The sequence below is a fragment of the Mytilus californianus genome, unplaced genomic scaffold (assembly GCF_021869535.1).
Source record: "Mytilus californianus isolate M0D057914Y unplaced genomic scaffold, xbMytCali1.0.p SCAF_4, whole genome shotgun sequence".
NCBI lineage: Eukaryota > Metazoa > Mollusca > Bivalvia > Mytilida > Mytilidae > Mytilus > Mytilus californianus.
In genome coordinates this window covers 10297170-10314716 of record NW_026262690.1, presented here as the reverse complement: position 1 = coordinate 10314716, position 17547 = coordinate 10297170, and the positions used below count along the sequence as shown (strand labels likewise).

Below are 17547 nucleotides of genomic sequence, written 5' to 3'. Positions count from 1 at the left end.
ATGTGGTATGAGTGCCAATGAGACAACTCTCCATCCAAGTCAAAATTTATAAAAGTAAACCATTATAGGTCACAGAACGGTCTTCAACACGGTACATTTGACAAAATTTTAACTACATCACGGCACAGTGTGTGAAATCATGCCAATAGCTTGTTTGAGTTTAGTTAATTATCATTAGTACGAATTTGATATATTAAAATAACTAACTTGTATACTCTTGTATTATTTTTAATTTTAGTTTCTTGTGTACAATTTGGAGTTTAGTATGGCGTTCATTATCACTGAACTAGTATATATATTTGTTTAGGGGCCAGCTGAAGGACGCCTCCGAGTGCGGGAATTTCTCGCTGCATTGAAGACCTGTTGGTGACCTTCTGCTGTTGTCTGTTCTATGGTCGGGTTGTTGTCTCTTTGACATATTCCCCATTTCCATTCTCAATTTTATTATTCAGTATAATGGGACCATTTTTTCAAACACAATATTAATTTCATTCATGTTTTAAAATCTTATATTAACATTTTAATTCATCACTTTTTGTGTTCAAACATAGAATATATTTGATTTATTAAACTTTAATAAGTGATATAAGCACATTAGTTTAAGATTGATTAACTATCAAAATTGACCAAAGTCTGTCATTTGTAACTATGTTTATTTTATTTTTTCAAACACATAATGCAGAATCATGATAATATACAAAGGTATATAAATTATTCTTTACAGTGCAGATAATACAATGTCAGATAATTATAATTTAGTTAATTTTAACAATTCTTACAATCAATTACTAATTCTTAAGAACAGTTTGAGTTTTCTGCTGCAAACTAATTTGTCTATGTTTTGTTTTATTTCTATAGTAAAATTTTGAAGGAGAAGAAAATTGGGAGAGGAAATTAAAAGAAAAAAAAACAAAAACTTGTCAAAAAAAAAACAAAAACAAATTTGAAATTTTAGGGAAAAAAAAGAATTGGTCATCCGTGGTTTGCTCTATATATCACTGCATTTATATAGTATTTGATTCAAGACAGATGGAAAGTAAAGAGCCAGATATAAAGGTTTCATTGGCAAATTTAAAACACAAAAGTCTCATGTATTTGTGTGATTGTTCTCAGTATAAACACAGAAAGTGCCAGCTATTCCATTCTCTCTCAAACTGTCCTTGTTTTTGTTTATAAATAGCTACAGTTTTTTCAGTACAGTACAGATCATTTAACTTTTGTTTGAATGCCTGAACATCTACTTGAATAAATATAATATTTAATACAAAGCAATATCTTATTTTGTACAATACAGTTTCTAACATCAAAAATACCAAATACAAAAGTCTTACAATTATAGTTAAGTTAAGTGTTATGTGTGCTGTAGATGAAGTCCATGTATCAAAATTTTCTAACAAAATTTGTACTTCTTCACATTCCCACATAAGTGTATAATGATTTCTGGTTATATATTACAAAAAGTACAAAGAGGGCTTTGTACAAGTTTTATCTTTTCCAGGAAATAATCAGTAGGCAAAACTAAGTGGTTTATCCTGCATTGGAACCACTGTGCTCTACTATTTGTAGTAATTTTAAATGGAAGTGTATGAATGAGTTTCATTTCATCATTAGTGACACCAAACTTTTCCATAATTTTCTTTTTATTTGTTGGTTGAGTAAGATTTTTTCTCAATATGAAGTACATATCTTTTGAACCTTTTTTATGTTTAAAAAAAATCTTGATATTGTTAGGAATGCTTGGGTAACAATTCTTTATTGGAGATTAAGCATTGTTAACAAAATGTTGGGAAAACTGTTTAACACAATTTATTTTGCCATAATATTTCAGAAAGTCTGTACGTAAGTGATACACTTCCTGGAATTTGGTCAGGGAAAAATATTCTCCAGCTTCATCTAATAAATCATTGACAATGTGTACACCTTTGTCATACCAGTCTCTGTAAAAAACAACATCATTTTCTATTTTAATTTTCTCATTAAACCATAAAGGCATAAAAAATATTCCCATGTATATTCAATATTTAAAGCAATAATTTCTTTCCAGGCACTCAAAACATCTTTCCAAAATGGATGTGTGCATACTTTCATACTTTTTTCTATGTTTTGGACACCTGTATTTTCTAGTAACTCAAAATCAATCCCGTAGAAAGCAAAAATTTCCTGTAATTTTTTATTATTGATCAACCTTCTAACCCATGTAGATTTCAGTGATTTTATAAAATGTTTCAAACTAATCATTTTTAGACCCCCTTCAAAATAATCTTTCACTAATGTTTCTCTCTTAACTCTACCAACTGGTTTTTGCCAAACAAAGCTAAAAAAAAAAACAAGTTATCAAGTTTTTGAATAATTCTGTTGTCCGGATTTGGCAATGATGAAACATATGGATAAGTTTTGGTAATGCCAATGTTTTAAGCACTGTAATACGCCCAATTGGAGTTAAGTTTCTCTTGTTCCATTGCTTTAAAAGAGATTCAATCTCCAATATTTTTTTATCATAATTTAATCGTATCATCTTTGATAAATCTACATCAAAGTCTATTCCAAAGTACGAACAATTATGTTTACCCCATGATAAGTTTAAGCTAGTACAAAGTTCATTCTGACTGTATTTCATACTGCCAATCCATACAACCTGTGTTTTACTGTAGTTAATTTTTAAACCTGAGATTTCCCAAAAATAATTAAGGTCTTTCATGCTTTCCATTAGAGATTCTTCAGATCCATCTAAAATAATAGCAGTATCATCAGCAAATTGAGACAATTTATTTTCAATACTAACAGATTTTAAGCCTCTTATTTACTTATTGTTGCGAAGCTTAATAGCTAGTAATTCAGCACACAATATAAACGAATAAGGAGAAAGCGTATCACCTTGTCTATAACCCCGTTCAATGTTAAAAAAAATTGATAAATTACCCCCTTGGTTTACAGCTGAATTAATATTAGAGTAGAAAATTCTCACCCAATTTCGAATAGATTGTCCAAAATTGAAAAATCTTAATACTTCTTGTTGAAATTCCCATGAAAATGAATCGAAAGCTTTTTCGAAGTCGACAAATAGGAGAAGTCCTGGTAGGTTTTTTTCTTCTGCAATTTGCATCAAGTCATATAATAATCTTGTGTCTTCTCCTATAAATCGACCTAGAACAAAACCAGTTTGATCAGGATCAATCAAATTTCCCAATACTTGTTTAAATCGATTAGCAATAACCCCTGATGAAATTTTGTAAGAAGCATTTAGGAGAGTGATTGGCCTCCAGTTTTTGAGAAACTGTCGTGGTTTGTCTCCTTTAGGTAGACATGTATTTATACCTTGTGTCTGCGTAACAGAGAGTTGACCTTTTTCAAAACCATAATTTATGGATCTTACAACAAATGGACCTTTTTTTCCCCAGAAAACTTTGAAAAATTCAGCTGTAAAACCTGATGATCCTGGACTTTTATTATTTTTCTTATTACTTTTAAAACATTTGATGCCTCATGTAGACAGATTGGACCCTCTAGTTTATCCGACTCCTCATTTGTAAATTTGTTAACATTGCATTTATCAAAAACAGTATCAAAATTCTTAATCTTATCTGTAACAATATTTTTTTTTGAGTACAACTCTTGATAAAAAAAATTTAACCTCTTTGAGAATATATTTTTGATTATTGATCATTTCTCCATCATCTTTTTGTACTTTAGGGATAATTTTCTTCGTAAAGTTTCTAGATTCCAAATTACAAAAATATTTACTAGGTTTTTCACCTTCTGAGATCCATATTGACTTGGATCTTAGTACACTCCCTCTTAATTTTTTCCCTATAATGTCTTCAAGTTCTTGTTTTTTTTTCCTCAAGACTCTTGAAGTCAGTATTGCTGTTAATATTTTCTTCTGCCCTATGAATCTCTTTTGTAAGATTTTCTACTTTGTCCCTCTCTTTTCTTTTTTTGTAGCTACTAAATGCTATAGTTTTACCTCTTGTTTCCATTAACAAGGTTTCCAAAAATAATTGATCATCGATACTTAACAAAAAATCTGAATTCATAATGTTCTGCTTTTCTGAAAGTGGTTTCGCAGAAAACTGATTTTTTTATCTTCAATTTTTACATTTATTGTGTCTAAATATTCTTGGTCAGAAAGCAATGAGTTATTAAACTTCCAGAGTCCTTTTTTCCTTTAGAATCATTAAATACTAAATGCAAAACTATGACGGAGTGATCTGACCGATAGCTTGATTCTAAACATGAATCTTTTAAAGAAGCTAATAACACATCAGATATGAGAAAGAAGTCCAGCCTTGACTGTTTCAGTGGTGACTTTTTTTTCTAAGTATAACGTCTTCTATCTGGATATAGTTCTCTGTATGGGTCAACCATACTTTGATTATCCATAATTGCTAATAATTTTAACCTGGCTTTTGGATTGTTTACATGTAAGTAATTGTAATAATCTATTTCAGGATTAAGCACAAGATTGAAATCACCACAGATTATAAAGTACTGATTCTCAAAATCTTCAATGATATCTGATATTTTTTCATAAAAACCTGGGTCGTCCATATTTGGACCATAAATAGCAATTAGAGTTATCTATGATTTTCAATTGTAATGTCTAATGCAAGATAATTTCCATATAAATCTCTTTTTTCTCTATGAACTTGAAACTCAAAATTATTTTTGAAAAAAATTGCTACGCCTCTGGAGTTTGATGAAAATGAGCTAAAATAGCATTTTTATCCCCATAGATTTTCAATATCATTTTCTTGTGTTGGAGTAAAATGAGTATCTTCTAAACAATATATATTACAGTTCTTATCTCGCAAGTAACCAAAAATATCTCTTCTTTTACCAATATCGCCTAAACCCTGGCAATTTACTGACACAATTTTAATACCTTCCATAAATCCTATATATTGTCAAATATGTGCTATAGAGCAAACATAGAGACCAGATATATATTAATATAAAAATTAAGACTAAAGGCTGCAAAGTAAGACAAGATACACAGTATCTTGTGTAACCGGAATTAAAAACAAAAAAAATGTCCAACATGGTCACCACTGCTTTGTTACACATTTGGTGTTTTGAACCTTTTTTACTAATTATATACAAAGATTTTAAGACTGTGTAATAAGTCTTTGTTTTAAATTGTTACACAGTTTTGTTATGAAATAATTGCCATGACTTTCTTTTTACCATATCTTAAACAGTCTTTCACTTTGGTTACATAAGGGAGATAACCACAATATTGTTATATACATTGTACACACATTGCATATTTTATGTGAAAATAGTCTATTTTAAATCAATCTAGCGTTTTAGATTAAATATTGGTTTATAATTAAACACAAAATAATTTTTTTATGTATAGACATGATATAAATGGAAATATACAACCAAAAGAGCCATATAATAATGATATAACATATTTAAGACAAAAATGTATTATTGAAATGATTATACCAATAGTTTCACTGTTAAAGTTGAAGATATTCAACTTTCACCATTTTGGTTGTTCACATCTTTGGTTCTTTCATATTCCATTCTGTAGCTTATATTATCAAAAATGTCAAAAATAATTTGGAGACCATCTTTTGTTTTCCTATATACAGATCCATTGTAATTGTATGCTACATAAATGGTGTCGTAGTCCCTTCAGTAGATCTCTATTTTTATGGTAATGTCATTATACAATTTCACATGGTTCTTCAGTTGTTTCTTTTTTCTCATAATTGATGTTTTTACCTCACTATTCACCACTTTAACAACCACTGGTGGTACTCCAGGTTTGTACGACCTCATCCTGTGTATTGCCACTATATCTCTCTTTTTTCCTGCTTTAAATTGAGGTCATCTTTAACTGTTTTCAAAAAATACTCTCTAAGATTTTCATCATTTTCTGTCTGAAAGTTTACCATTTTGATGTTAAATTTTCGAGAATAATGCTCGTTGTAATTAGCCATTGACAATGCTGCATATGATTTGTTCATAGTATCCTCCATTTCTATTGTTATACTATTTAATCTAATATTTTGTTCCTCTAACTGATTACTTAAAGTACTATTTTGGGATTTCAATAGCTGAATTTCTGTGTTTTGTTTATTAGTTATTTCTGTTACTTTGTCTACATACAAGGATTCAAGATTTTGCTGTATTATTCCTAAAAATTCTGCATTTGGATTTATATTTGCATTTTTAGTGTTTTTCTGTGTGAAATTAAAGGATTGTAAAAATTGTTCATATAGTCAATATGCCTAGAGACAATTTAAGTAAAAAATTAAATAAGACAGTACAAACACTTATTGCCCCAAGGAGGGATTTAACCAACAAAGAGAATAAAGAGAATAAAGACCACAGAGAAGGAAAGGAAAAATCTGGTGAGAAGGCCTCAAAACAAGCTAAAAAAACATTATCTGATGTTGAGAAGAGTGAAGAAAGTGACAATAGTGTGAATCTCAGCTCAGATTTTAGTGGTATTAGTAAAGACCTTGGGGAAATAAAAAGTGCTTTGAAGGATAACATAAAGAAAGATGATTTAACAAAAGCTCTGGAAGATCTTGTTAAACAATCAGACATTGAACAGATTGTTACAAATATTGTCGAAAAACTTTTAGGAACTCTGAAAAATGAGATTAAAAAATATTGTATAGTTATCTTTTTCTTTTGTAGAAAGATTATCACAACACATAAGAATGAAATTTCTAATACCCAGAGAGACATATAGTTTCCACAATGTCAAACAAGAGGTCTCCATAACGGCCCGAGAACACAGTTATTTCGTAGTGCATTTCTTTTAGACAATGAATGCAAATTAAAAAAATAGCACCTGCTCTATCTCAAAAAGAATTTCCAGTGTGGTGTACTACTTTTGGGACAAATAATATCAAAATTATAGAAATGTCTATCAACTCTCATTCAAAATATGGACAATTCTTTTTTATGGGGTCTATAATTCAGTTTGACAGCTTCAGACATACTAATTTTCACATATTTCAACTGGACCAAATCACTACTTTACTTTACTATGACTGCTGTACCACTATTTTTGACATTTTTACCTATTATGTCTGTTTGTTTTGTTCACACATCGTTGTCAATATAATGGAATTTTATGCAACTGTCATACAAGTCAGAGGTTTAGCTAGCTATAAAACCAGGTTTAATCCTCCTTTTTCTACATAAGAAAATGCCTGTACCAAGTCAGGAATATGACAGTTGTTATCATTTCGTTTGATGTGGTTTAGCTTTTGAATTTGCCATTTGCTTAGGGACTTTCGGTTTAGAATTTTCCTCGCAGCTCGGTATTTTTGTTATTTTACTTTTTACCTGAAAATTCATCACCCTAATTTTTAACATATTATTTCATCCCCCAACTTTATATTTCATGCATAAAATATAAAGAAATACATTTGGAAATTGTATGAAAAACATTTGCAAGTCACTAGGCACTATATATGTAGACAGAGAAAATCAAAGGCCGATAACTGTGTCCTCGGACCAAATAATGTAAGCATTGCTATTATTATATTGTATTAGGTGTCCATAACTTTCAGCTTCGCTCAGTTTCATTCATCCAGTGTAGATAAAGTTATAAATATATAGCATATTGGTTGAGCAGTGATTATATCTCAGAAAGTATCAGTTTGAGTTTGAGTAGTTTAAACTATATAATAAATACATTGTGTATTGTAATTTTAAAGAAACGTTTTTAGGTAACATTTAAGTTTACTTTAATGCTATTAAGGAAGATAAAATTTAAAATGCACTTTACTATTTTGTATCTGACAGATCTTATTTTATCCCAATAAATTTGAAATTTGCCAATAATAATGTTTACTATTCTATTTCAGCATTTTGATGACTTGTAAACAATGGTGTTATACCACACAAGGAAACTGAAAGAAAACAAATCAGAGAAAAAGACTGTGCACTTCCTTTATTTTGAAAATGCAACACAAGGAAATTGTGTATCATATAAAAACTACAGAAATGATTTTGGATCTATGCATGAAAGGAGAAATGTTAGAAAATATATGTGAGAATTATTATTTAAATATATTATAGCAAACTGATTACTGTGCTTAATATAAGACGATTAATGACATGTCACATTTGAATAAAAAAAAAACTGAGGAATAAGGCAATTTTCAGTAGGACCACAAATGAATGTTAAAAAGTTGAACAATGTATACATTGATTCTGGATCATAGAAGACAGATACATAGAAATATTACATATGGTTTGATTTTTCTTGTTTCTCGTTGGTTTATTTGGTCACGTGTTTTCCAATATATATTTTGTATTTTTCACTGTTTTGACATGTTGACTCGACGTTACTACTTTAGATATGATATTGACTCCATGTTACTAAAAATAGTAAGATCGAGTCAATATCATTTCCAAAAACAGAAACATCGAGTCAATATCATTTTCAAACTTACACTATTTACATATAAAATACATAAATTAAGGACTTTCACTCAGTCAATACGTTATATAGGGACCTGTTAAATTGTATTGAACCTCGGACTTCGTCCTCGGTCAATATAATCCGAACAGGTCCCTTTATAACGTATTGACCTTGTCAAAATTCCATAACTGATTAATATTAAATCAGAGGAAAATACTGTGATTACACGCACGTTACTATGACAGTGCTGGAAATTAGATGTGACCCGACATAAGCAATGAATTATAACTATTTTCCCGATCCTTATATTATATAATTATATATCAAAATAAAGCGTAAGAAATAAAGAATAGTATTGTTACATTGTTTCTATAATATTTTGAGGTTTGTTGTGCATTTCATTGCACTTAATTGTTTTCTGCAATAATAAAAACGTCCAGTCAGATGTAACATTTTTCGTTTGTCGAAATTTCGGAAAAAGCGCGTAAACGCGTAACAGAAAAGCACATAAAAAACTCCAAGAAAATTCACGTCATAATATGAATCATATAGAATGGAAGCTATCCATTGAAGTTTCAATGTTTTCTATCCAATTCTTGAGATCCAGCAAATATGTCAGATATTTACAGAATACAGAATACAGATTCATAAAAGGTCAGAGAAAGCTGTTATATACGATAAGGAATAGTAAAAGTAAGTTATTTTCTATATATGATTACAAAGTTCTATGTTTTACAAAACCGGTAAAAAAAATTTCGTAGACAATTTTTTAAAATTAAAGAAACCGGCATCAAAATGCCAGATCTGAATGAATTGTACACGTCTTACTTTTCTTCCACGAAAAACGTTCTTGGTATCATTAAAGCACACACAAAAAAGCACACATAAACATCTTTACATTTATCAGCTGATGTATAGTTAGATCTCATCAAGCGGAAAAATCTAACACCAAACATTCATATCTTATTCTAAAACCGAACCCAAAATGAAATAAATACCAAATCTGAATAGAATGTCCATGTATCGGTTTTGACGTCAAATGCATTTTTCACCAAATTTTGACGCAATGAACGTTAATTTTTTTTTTGGTGATCAGCATCTGTTAAATATTTCAATACGAAAACTGAAAAAAGAAAGATGAGAAACAACACATACCATTTATACAGACACATTTTGGAGGCCGGACAGACTTATTTATTAGTTCTTTCTATTGTGCTTGATTTATCACGTTTAAATGATGTTTACGTTTTGAATCATCTTTTATATATATTAAGCAATACCATACATATAGGTAATGTATTTTTTAGGATGACCATTATTCCGAAAACGAACAGTTTTTAAAAAGCTGCATATTACAAGGAACTGACAAAAGAAAGAAATCAGAAAATAATAACAAGTACTACGTTAACAATTCGGAAACATATAAAACAAAAAACGTTATTGAATACAGTCAAACCACAGATGCAATTACAAAAAGGAATCAAAGATTGAAAATCAAAGAAAAACGTGTGAAAGCGAGAAATGACCAAAGGACGCAAATGCTGAAGAAAAACTTAGATTTGGATGAAAACTTTAAAGAAAACGATACTTTTCGAAACAGAATGGATAAGTCGCGATCTTTGAAAAACATTAAAGAATGTTTGCCTGCAAGCCCTCTTAACGTGTAGCAGTTTTGAATGCCTACATAAAGTCTTCGCCTGTAATGAATTCGATAATAAAGAAATTGAAAGCAAACTCCGAATTGAAAACTGTAGGGACAGTAATTTACAATCTACAAACATTTATAAGTAAATCAAAATCTAAAAGAAGTGACGATGACAGAATGACAATGAACATTTTAAAAGTGTCCATAAGTGGAGAGGATATAGGTGACCCTGTGTCAAACAGAAATATATCCAAAACTTTGGGATTAAAACCTAGGAGACCGTTTGGAGGACGACGAATAGGAACTCAAATTTTACAAAAACAGAAAAATCTTGTTTTAAAATAACTTTTTTAAAGAAAAACAAGAAGTGATGCAGTTTCTGACGATATTAAGAAAACTGTCTTTGACTTTTGGTGTTCACCCTCTATTTCAAGAACTTCATCAAATAAGAAAGATATTAAAAGAATGCGAATTTCATCCAAAACATACTCATCCCATCAGATACAGCTTTTAGAAAAAACTCAAACGGAAATTTTTCTAGAAATTAAAATAAAGTATCCCGAAATCAAAATAAGTCAGCGCTTATTTGAAAATTATAAACCTTTCTTTGTGTTACCATTGCGGCCTGAAGACCGGTGTACATATTGCTGACGCCAGCATGTTGAAATGTTATGTTTGTTTAAGCGGTGCATGTAATTTCTAAAATTTACTTTAAAGAACAAATCAAATGATGTCAGAAATAATTATCCTATATTTGAGCAAATCAGCGATGTAGTTAGTCAGACTATGTGTCCGAAAAATACAAATGACTATTTTAATGAATTACAGTGTTTGATAAGAGAGTGTGACAAGATTGGGGTTTCCAAAAATAAATACTTACCTGAAGAATTAAATATGTCTGAAAAATCCGTAAATGTAATGTGGGAACGGTACGAATATCAACATTTCTGGAAAAGGTGGAAAAATTTGTAGAAAATTACAATTTCTTTCAAAGATTTCAAAACCAGGAATAATGTTTCAATGTTTTCAAAAAATACTCACTGAGTTTCCTTCGAACCAATATCGAGCGAATTGGCAGAGTACACAATTCATAAGTCTTCTAGATAATTTTATCATGCAATATGTGTCCACGACTACGCGGAAAGTTACAGATGTTCAGACCACCGCGAAATTCAATCTAGTTATTTTCAAAAAACTGAAGTAAGCATCCATGTGACAATTTTATACCGACTGCAGTACATGGTAAAGATGGAATAGACAATTCTTTTGTGAATCCAAACATAATTTGTTAACAGTTTTTTATAATCAATCCAGATCTGCAACACAATCGAAGTTTCACACAATACTGTCAAAAACAAATATCTGACTACCTAAAATCCATTTCGGTGAGTGTATCTTGCATGCATAAGTAGACCGATGGTTGTTCAGCCCAATACAAAAGTAGATTTTGCATGGGAGATGTCAGTAACAATACTCTTGGTTACAAAACACTTGAATGTAATTTTTTACGAAACTTCACACGCCAAGGGTCCACAAGACATCGCTGGTGGGTTCTTAAAAAAACAGGCAGATATCGCTGTTCTTAGGCGAAAATCTAAAATTCAGTGTGCTAAGTACTTTGATGACTTTTGTGAAAATCGTCTACAAACACCGAAATCCGGAGTATACAATTGACGTATATTTAGATATACAGAGAATATTCCGCGCGATGATATTGCACATCAAAAAACAATTACTCATCAAATTATATCACATAACACATCACCAGGAGACAGGATCACGATTCATCTTTTGTTATGAATATGAAGACTGTGTGAAAGGAAATATCCAAAACTGTTTTAACTGGAGATTTGTCAGAGATTTTAAATTAATTAGCATGAAAGAAAGAAATTCTCAGGCTATTGAATCAACTGATCACGAAGAAGACGTTGTTTAGGTAGCACACCTTATTGAAAGTAACCCGAAAACACTTTGTTCTAGAACCTGAACGTAGTGATGTATTAGGTGGTACTTTTCAAACTGGTGCATTCGTTTATACAAAGTCAGTGTGCTACATTTGTGTAGAACTAAATCCAAGCAAAACTATTGCCATTCCTGAACATTTACATATAATAAAGAGTTTAGAAATGTAATTTATTCTGACATTGTGGGGGAGGCTATTTTTGATATACTTTCAACCGTTTTAACAAAAGTAGGTAAGAGACACCGTAAAAATGTGGAAAACGGTACCTTTTGTAGCGTTACCTTACGTTACGCAGTAACGTGCGTTCAGTCTGTGTACTTGTTTCTTGTAGGGATTAACATACAAATGGAAATTGTCAGATAAAACATGTAATTGTGATGATTTAAAATCTATGATTATTATTTAGTTCAGAAATATATGAAGATTCATCTTTATAAAACTTTTGAAGTAGATATTTACTATTTTATCCTTCATCGATACTTCATTATGAATTCACACATCAAAAGCTTTACGCTTTCACTTTCACTCTAAAAACCATTTTTTATAAAGATAAGTAAAATGTTTTAACCTTTTTAAGAATCTTTCTTATTGTATCAATTTATTTTCTTTTATCATCATTTTTAAAGTTTTGGACCAAATCAAAGTACTTCATGTACTTTTTGCATTAAGTGTTAGAAATTAAGTAAGTTTTAAACTTGGACCAATGGATTCTTTAGGTCATCTTACTCATGTAAACCCTACATTTACAGAATGACTGGGTTTTTGAGAAGGAAATTCATTCATTGTATACAATATAGTTTTAAACTTTGACATTTGGATTCAACAGTTAAAGAAACTTAATTTATAATATTTTCTGGCCTTTGTCACTGACTCTTATTTAGCAGTTGCAGGGGAGAATGAATGATACATATACAACATAAAATACAGCATTTCTCTTAGCAGATATGATTTCTTTAGGTCAACTTACACATTTTAATAAATCCTACATTTACCCAATGACTGGGTTTTAACAAGGAAATTCATTCATTGTGTACAATATTTATTATCATTATAAATGTATCCGAAGACTTCACAACGAAATTGGTAATAGAATACGCAGTAGATTTGTATCTCAATACCTTCTTTTTTTTTGGTTAAGCAAGGAATTGATAAACACCTTCTTCAGAGACTTTACTGCTGTTTTTCATTTTAAACAATAAAACACACCAGAATGGTGTCTCAACAGTATAAAATAAAATTTACTTTCCATACCCCACACTAATCCTTTATTTATATTAAAAAACAAATGCTCACATTGAATGTGAAATATGAAACATCCACCCCTTTTATTTTCTTTTTCGAAAAGATACTTCATTAAGGGCACGGTATTTTACAATGATTAACGAATAAATAAACTTTCATATAGGAGTGATTTCCTAAATATGCGTGCTTGATATTCCCGTTAACGCAACTTTAGAATGTTTTACCTCGGTTATCTCCCTTATGCCGATCAGTAAAGCGTTTATTCAATGGGCGTCGTTTCAGACGATATATGTGGACAACAAACAAACTAGAAGAACAAGGTACCAACGTAAATGTTATTTCAAATCCGTTGAGCTGTTTATAGACTAATTAGTCAGCTTATTGAAAATAGCTGCAAGCTTGTACATTTTTTTTTTTTTTTTAATTGAAAAACGAGGTATTTTCTATGCTAAAGCTCACAGCATCAGACGTGAATTTCTGGTTTTCATGTTGTATAAATAAAGGAAAACATTTTTCAGTGAGCGATCAGTAGTTTTTATGGAGTAAAAGGTATTTTTGTATCATACTGTCAATTTTCACGGCTAACTTTTAAACATGGGAACTTATTCTACAGGCTAAATTATATGGAAAATTAGCCATATCGTAAAATCAAGTGACGACTAAGACACCACGTGTGATAGCAGAAAATATTTTCCTGGCAGACTAATCGACGATTCTAGAATCAATCATTTTTCATACAAAATATAAATAGATAAAAAAAAGGGGGGGGATGCCTTGGAAATTAATGAAATCCTGCATTAACCTACTTGCGAAATAAAGTACTTTTCAAAGCACGAAACCAATGCATCAAACCATTCGAATATGCTGTATTAACACGTTCATTTCATAAAAGGCAATGTTTATTTGTATATATTGATGTTTGCCACACCTTATACAATTACATGGACACCACCATACTTAAATGTGCAAAGATCGACCAAGTCTGCGCCCAAGTAAAAACTTCACATCATGCACGTCAACTATAAACTTTATTCAAACTAAACAAGTTTGCGTATGTTTGGATCGATCCAACATGTCAACACCTATGTGAATAGTTTAAACGATCCAACATGTCAACGGCAGGTAAACATATTGATCTTATCCAAACAAACGTATTTCGGTGTCGATTCCATACAGTAAATCTACGCGATGTGAACAATCTTTATGTTAGCGTTTCGATATGGATTTCATACACAGTATTCGTGATGTAAACAATATTTATGTAAGCACAGACATCTTGGATTGAGACGTAGTGTGTTAAGTGAGTATATATAGGTTTTTTAAACAGAAAATATATCCTAAATTTGTCATTATTTATTTGTCTTGATTGTAATTTGTTTTATCGTTTTAGATATGGAAAACAAGAACAATGTTCAAATGCCACTACTGTAAAAAGGAGTCTAATCAAGCGTATTTTATACTTAATCACACAGCAATAAAACACCCTGATATCCTTTCCATCAGAGAGAAATGCCTAAATAAAGGAAAATATCATATTGTCTTTTTCTGATTTTTCTAGCTGCTCCTTAGTTTTCTTAACGCTAGCTATAGTTTAAAAAACTCCGGGGTTCGTCACTGTTAATTAATTTTATCATGAAATATTTTTGACTGCTAAAACAAAGGTAGCATGAAATGAAATTGAAAAGATTATGAGTCCCCTGTATTCTGTTCTTACGACAGTTTTATAAAGGATCCAGTAATAGTAATTTTTAATATATATTCATACTGCAAGGTTATGGAAAAATGGTTTCAAAAACAGAAAATTAGAATTTGATTGAAAAGGGTTATATTTGATCAACACAGTAATATGTTTTATGACTTACTAAGAATATATAATATTACTCTTCATAAAATAAGTTATAAACTAGAAAAGAAGTCAGTTTCTAAGGCAAAGCCTGCCATCTTTTTCACATTTTCATTTAAGAAACCGAAACATTTGTTAAAAAACCCGGACATTTTAAATGTTGCTCTCCAAATAACTCGGACAATGTAAATGCCTGAATTGTAAGTGAACAACAAGGAAATTGTGCGCCGTTAGTGCTCAAAACCTGTATAGTATTCAGAATAAAATGAACAGTAATGAATTAAAATATTATACTAGTGAAAACATCAGAATGAAAACGTTGAAAATTAATTAAGAAAGCGAACCCTTCCAGAAAAATCACCCTCTTGCAAACTTACCAGTTGTACTCTGCGAGTAATTTTGTCAGTTTTTATGGAATTCCCTTTTTTTTAAATTGCCTTGGAGTTTTTTTGTTATACTTTTTTACTGCAGACTTGCTTCAATAACAGAATCTGTTTTGCTGCTAATATGCTGCAAGTCTGCCGCAAACAATTTACCATGCACATGAGGGTTTGTTGAAGACCTGCTGCAGATATTTAAACGCAAATAATTATTTGCTGCAGACCTGCAACAGACATTTATTTGTAAATTAATCTTTCTCCTGCGTATTTCCTTCAAACAACATCTAATGCAAACTTAAATTGAAATGTTGTTTTCGAATTTTGTTTGCTGCAAAATGGCAACTATGGAAAGACTTGTATATAAATATAAGGCAATTTCAAAATCAAATTGGCTATACTGTTTGTCCTTGTTGGTTTATAAGCTTTTCGTTTTTTTGTTGTTTTTTTTATACATATTTTGGATTTTTAAATATTTTGGCCTCTAGCATCACTGAATAAATTCGTGACGGTGTTTGTAAAACTTGTGTAAAGTTGATTCAGTGTCGTTTTCATAATCACTGGAGCAGTTTTCTGTTATTACATCCTTGAAAATGAAGTCTGTATCATTTACAAATGCACAGGCGTACATGTCTTTTGCTAGTTTTTATACTGTACTATATATATTGGGTAGTGAATATGAGTTATGGGAAATCTAAATTGTCTCGTTTGTCATTTAAACCAGTTTGGGTCGTCTGTTTGAAAAAATGTTTTACAAATGGATTTTAAGACGAAAAAGACCTGCAAGTGTCAATAGTATCCGTATGCCAATTTCACAGGAATGAATGAGACGCAAGCATTCGTTAAAATGGGAGTTAAGGAAAATAGGCTATTTGCAATACATTTCAACGTAAATGTAAACAGTTCTATAAACGACTATGATTGGGAAAAGGTTTTGAATAAATTCGGATTCACATTAATTCCACCAATATGGATGCATAGTTAGTAACTTTGTATTTAAATAGCAACCCCAAAAATCGACATTAATCTTGTCGATAAAAACATCCATCTTTTTCTTATTAGAGCAATTCTGTTATAATCACATTAACACATTAGGTGACCACGTATATACGATAGTAATTAACGGTATCTACTTTAAACGAACATCATATTATCAAGCAAACAATAATGATGCGTTGCATATACAATTACGACATTTGGTATGATAGTCAACAACATGTATCCAACAGTGTTCAAATAAGAGATTTAAGAACTATAGGTCAGCATGTCAAATACTAGTAAGTGTATTTTTTTTACTTTCACAAATAAAAAAGGAATGGTAATGTCTCTAACGAATATAGTTACACCAACACTTATCTAGGAACCGTCTAAATAAAATGGTTGATTGAAAATATTATTTTTTTATGTAGTAAACTGTAATGAAATTACAACTGTAAAATGAGATAACTACGTAGTAAGGTGAATGTTTGAGTTCACTCTTATCTATATGCAATTAAACAATACTTGCAAAATCCTTATATCAGCGCAATACGTATCAAAATATTAACATTTGCAATGGAATAAGCCATTAGCTACTCGATCCCATGCATATAATGAAATGCAAAATTTTTTGTTCTTGGGAAATAAACGATAGGAAGATTCGAAATGCAAAATTGACATTATTATGTAGATTTGTTTCCCTTATATACTGTTTTTACTTATTACATAGTCGAGTTTACAAACTCAGTCCTTAAAGAGGCAATATCTACGAAAGTCATGTTTTTTTAAAGCCGTGAAAAGTAAAATAACAAAAATACCGAACTCCAAAGAAAATTCAAAACGGAAAGTCCCTTATCAAATGGAAACTTTATCGATATCAATGGAAAAAGTATGTTTCGTGTCATTTTCAGGACTCTGATGATTGTTATTAAGAGCAAAAACCCTATTTATTCTTGTCATCTGTTAGACCAGAGCTCATTAATTATGCAAGAATGTTCACTTACGTCACGTTTTGAAGCACGTGTTCACACATACAAAAAGAAATAATAACTTTAAATTCACTTCAGTTTTCAAATTAAATTCATTTCATTTGCTTGATTC

General features: G+C 30.5%; 1 long non-coding RNA gene across 1 annotated transcript; it reads left to right on the top strand.

Moving 5' to 3' along the window:
• The first annotated feature begins 8949 nt into the window (after positions 1-8949).
• LOC127737450 (uncharacterized) lies at positions 8950-12456 on the top strand. The gene is made up of 2 exons (XR_007999506.1): positions 8950-9091; positions 9706-12456. It is a non-coding gene; the product is annotated as an uncharacterized LOC127737450 (long non-coding RNA).
• The last annotated feature ends 5091 nt before the right edge of the window (positions 12457-17547 follow it).